The following is a 4,591-nucleotide window of genomic DNA, read 5'->3' on the forward strand; positions in this document are numbered from 1 at the left end:
GGAAGTATTCAAGACTAGTTTAAGAGCAACTAGCTGATGTTGTAGTTTGTTAAAATCCCCCTGGAGCTTAGCAATCACGTCATCTGGAGAGCGACCAGCAGTAATCAGTATCGTGTCATCTGCAAACAGATTTACCCTGGAATGATCTAGATCAGTGCCCAAGTCATTGACATAAAGAGAGAACAAGAAGGGGCCGAGGATGAACCCCTGTGGAACCCCTTTTGTTATCTTAACACTGTTTGACCTTCAACCATCTATAGTGAGGGGAAAAAAGTATTTGATCCCCTGCTGATTTTGTACGTTTGCCCACAGGTTTGCACACATCTCAGGAGGGATTTTGTCCCACTCCTCTTTGCAGATCTTCTCCAAGTCATTAAGGTTTCGAGGCTGACATTTGGCAACTGGAATCTTCAGCTCCCTCCACAGATGTTCTTTGGCAGGGGTGGGCCAACTTTTTGACTCGCGGGCCACAATGGGTTCTAAAATTTGACAGAGGGGCCAGGCCAGGAACAGGTGGATGGAGTGTTTGTGTGAACTAATATAAATGACACGTAAAAATCATTACATGAAAGGATTTGACCTTTAACAGGTAGCAAATAATTTATTTGCAAGGCAATTTAACAATTTCGATTTAAAGCTTTCGTGACTGCAGGGATTCATGTTCTTGGTTCTTTCGGTAAAGTCATCTGGTTTTCACCTGAGGATGGCTGCTTCTGTTTTATTATTATTATTATTTTATTATTATTATTTTATTACTTCCCTTCTACGTGACTTTACCGAGAGAACCAAGAAGAAGGGGCAATTTAACAAATTATACAAACACGAACAATACAAAAACATGTCGTAACGTGACTGATCAAACATCATGAAAACATCTGAGGCCTGCGCCAAACCAATTACCTCACTTGAACTTCTTTATTATCTACATTAACAGGTTAGAGCAGCCACGCAGGCTGTGTGTCGGAGATTTGGCTCTAACCTCGCTGCAGCAACACATCATCACTTTCAGTTTCAGTGGGAACAGTGTTGTTGATCTCCCATTTTTGCCAGTGTATCCAAGTCTGGAGTTATACTGGTAGGAACGAAGTGGACCAGACACCAATAGATTATATCGTCCGTCCGTTTGTCCGTCCGTCCGTCCGCCCGTCCGTCCGTCCGTGTAGCAACATCGCCCCCTACTGCAAACACTTGGCATGACCCTACAAAAACCTTTAGACTCAGTGACGCTATCCTGGCTAAACAAGTGTAACATTCCCTTATAATTCCCTCAGATAGCTTTTAATTAAAACATTTAAATTAATGAGGCTTTCCTGGCTAAACACGTGTAACATTCCCTTATAATTCCCTGAGATAGCTTTTATTTAAAACTTTTAAATTAAATTAAAAACTCACAGCGCCCTAAAGCCTACAGCTAGGCCTAAAGCCTAGAACTAGGCCTGAAACTCTCCCTTCGTATCGTACCCCCGTGTGTGTGAAAGGGAGTTAATGTTTAACAATGTTACATTCCCTCATGTTTTTAAATAGAAACATTTAAATTTAAAGCTTTTACATTAATAATTAAAACATTTCAATTAAAAATTAACTCACGGCGGCGTAAAGCCTACAGCTAGGCCTAAAGCCTAGAACTAGGCCTGAAACTCTCCCTTCGTATCGTACCCCCGCGTGTGTGAAAGGGAGTTAATGTTTAACAATGTTACATTCCCTCATGTTTTTAAATAGAAACGTTTAAATTTAAAGCTTTTACATTAATCATTAAACATTTAAATTAAAAATTAACTCACAGCGCCCTAAAGCCTACAGCTAGGCCTAAAGCCTAGAACTAGGCCTCAATCTCTCCCTTCGTATCGTCCGATTAGGTGTAGCAACATCGCCCCCTACTGCAAACACTTGGCAGGACCCTACAAAAACCTTTTGACTCAGTGGGGCTTTCCTGGCTAAACAAGTGTAGGGGTTATTACGGGAGAAACGGCGGACAACAAACACAGGGCTGTCGGCACTCACATACACGGGGGGTCACACCGACGTCCGCATCAGTTATTGCCCACGCCCCCAGCCCTCGGAGGCGATCCCTATAAAAGGTGGAACCCAAAGAGCTCGAGGCAGTTCGACACGAAGCTGACCAGTGAAGATCCAAGACTCGGAGATTAGGCCCTGGGACTCCCCGGTCTCGCCGTCCTTATAAGGGCCGAGCCGGGTAAGCCAGTGGCGCGGCCCAAGAGCTTCCAGACCGCTGCCCTTATCAGGGCAAGGCTGGTTAGCTGGTGCCGAGATCTGTGCTTGCCAGGGCCAGATCAGTCAGCCTCCCGTAGCCCAGTAGAGGAGGACTGGGGGACAGGACAGAGGGCTTAGTACTAGGGTGGGTTTCCCATAGTACGGGTGAAGGGGCCGATACCCCTTCAACTATTGTATCTGTCCCGGAGTTAATAAACAGTGTGTCTCAACTTCCTCATCGTCTCCTCATCAACTTACTACACAAGTGTAATAATACATTATGTTTATATTCTTTGGTTATTCGTTCCTACCAGCCCACCCCGCAGGGTCCTGTTTTTGGTTGTGGCAATTCTCAGGATAGATCTGAGGTGCTGATCCGTTAACTTTGATCTGTGACGGGCTTTGTTGGCGTTCATGACACTGAATGTCTGCTCACACACATAAGTCAAGCCAAACAAAGTCAGTATCTTCTGTGCAGGTTTGGAAACGTGGCTCTGTTAAGTGAAGCATAAAAGTCATTCAGTTGAACTTCTCCTTTAGGACGGAGTCAGACTGAAGATCTATCAGTTCCAACTGCAGCTCCTGTGGTGCTGTTTCAGGGTCTTGTGACAAGGCACAGGACACCAGCTGAAGTGACTGTTCAATGTTTTCGAAATCAGAGAACCTACGGCAGAATTCTCCGTGCAGGTCCTCAAGTGATTTGCTGTATTTTTTTGCGTTTCGCAGTGCCTCTTCCTGCATGGCAAGTGTGGGGAAATGAGCAAAATATTTGTTCGCAATTTGTCCGGAGAACACGGTGAGCTTGGATTTAAAGGCTTTCACATGTTTGTACATGTCGTGAACAAACTAATCTTTCCCCTGCAGTTTCACATTCAGCTCATTCATGTGTGAAAATATGTCCACAGCAAACGCAAAGTCACTAAGCCAGTTCTTGTCGCTTAGCTCAGGGAATTCGTCAGATTTCCCCATCAACTCCAAAAATGCGATGATGTCCTCTTTCAGCTCCCACACTCGTTGTAACACTTTCCCCAAACTTAACCAGCGGACACGAGAGTGGTACAGTAAGTCCTGATGATCCGCATCAGTTTTCTCCAGGGAGGTAATAAACTGACGGTGCTGAAGTCCCCTTGCTCGTATAAAGTTCACAAGTTGTACGACTGGATTCACGACATGATTAAGCTGCAATACAGACTTACACAGGGATTCCTGATAAATGATGCAGTGAAGGAAAATAAGATCCTGGACAGAGTTTTCCTCTTTCACTTTATCCTGGATTCTTTTCAGCAGCCCAACATTTTTTCCAGTTAAATTTGGCGATCCATCCGTTGTGACATTGACAAGTTTACTCCAAGGTAGCGTCATTCTTTCGATGACAGCAGATACCTGGTTATTCAAGTCCTCTCCCCGCGTTGTTCCTTTCAGGGACTCCATGGTCAAAAACTCCTCTGTTATCGCAAAACTGTCGTGAATGCCTCGGATAACAATTAGGTGCTGAGCAGTGTCTTTTACGTCCGTACTTTCATCCAGTGCTAGTGAATATAATTCAAAGGAATCAGACTTTTTGTTTAATTGACTGGCTATCTTTTTAAATCCTTTATATTAAGTTCACTTGCGCGCTTGCTTGCGCGCTTACGACCGTGCAAATCTTTCGGTCGTTTTTTAACCCACTTTCCGTGATCCAATCGAACTGACATTTTCCACACAGACTCGTTGTGCGTGACAATTTATTTTCGTGAAAAATGTTTTCCAAAATTTTACACTTTTTAGGAAAAAATAATGGTATGACTGTGTGTGTGGGGGGGTCTGTTTGTATGTATGTGCGTGCAAGTCTTCATCCTGGTTCTGTTTGTATGTGCTTGTGTGTGAGAGTGCGTGAGACGAGGTGGCCGAGTGGTTAAGGCGATGGACTGCTAATCCATTGTGCTCTGCACGCGTGGTTTCGAATCCCACCTTCGTCGCGATTTTTTTTTTAAGTCCTTTATATTAAGTTCACTTGCTTGCTTGCTTGCGCGCTTAAGACCGTGCAATTCTTTCGGTCGTTTTTTTACCTACTTCCCGTGAACCAATCGAGCTGACATTTTGCACACAGGCTCGTTGTGCGTGACAATTAATTTTCGTGAAATTATTTTTCCAAAATTTTACACTTTTTAGGAATTTTTTTTTATATGGAATTACCAATTGCTTAATGGTGGCAGCCATCTCAAGCCAGAGGACGAGAGGACTCTAGCCGCCACGCATATAAAGGATTTATAGTTTTACGGGTTAATTTTTTATCAATCAGTTCCACACGGCGAGTCACAGTCCTGCGTGATAAACTGACTTTTTCAAATTTGCTTTAGATCTCCGGACACAAGATGTCTGCTGTCTGTAGCATGCATTC

At 43.9% G+C, this 4,591-nt stretch overlaps 1 non-coding gene across 1 annotated transcript; it reads left to right on the forward strand.

Annotated features, from left to right (window-relative positions):
- Positions 1-4,087: 4,087 nt before the first annotated feature.
- TRNAS-GCU (transfer RNA serine (anticodon GCU)) lies at positions 4,088-4,169 on the forward strand. Its single transcript has one exon. It is a non-coding gene; the product is annotated as a tRNA-Ser (tRNA).
- The last annotated feature ends 422 nt before the right edge of the window (positions 4,170-4,591 follow it).

This window comes from Lethenteron reissneri, chromosome 19, assembly GCF_015708825.2.
Source record: "Lethenteron reissneri isolate LAM-NWPU_2019-01 chromosome 19, ASM1570882v1, whole genome shotgun sequence".
In the NCBI taxonomy this organism is placed as follows: Eukaryota; Metazoa; Chordata; class Hyperoartia; order Petromyzontiformes; family Petromyzontidae; genus Lethenteron; species Lethenteron reissneri.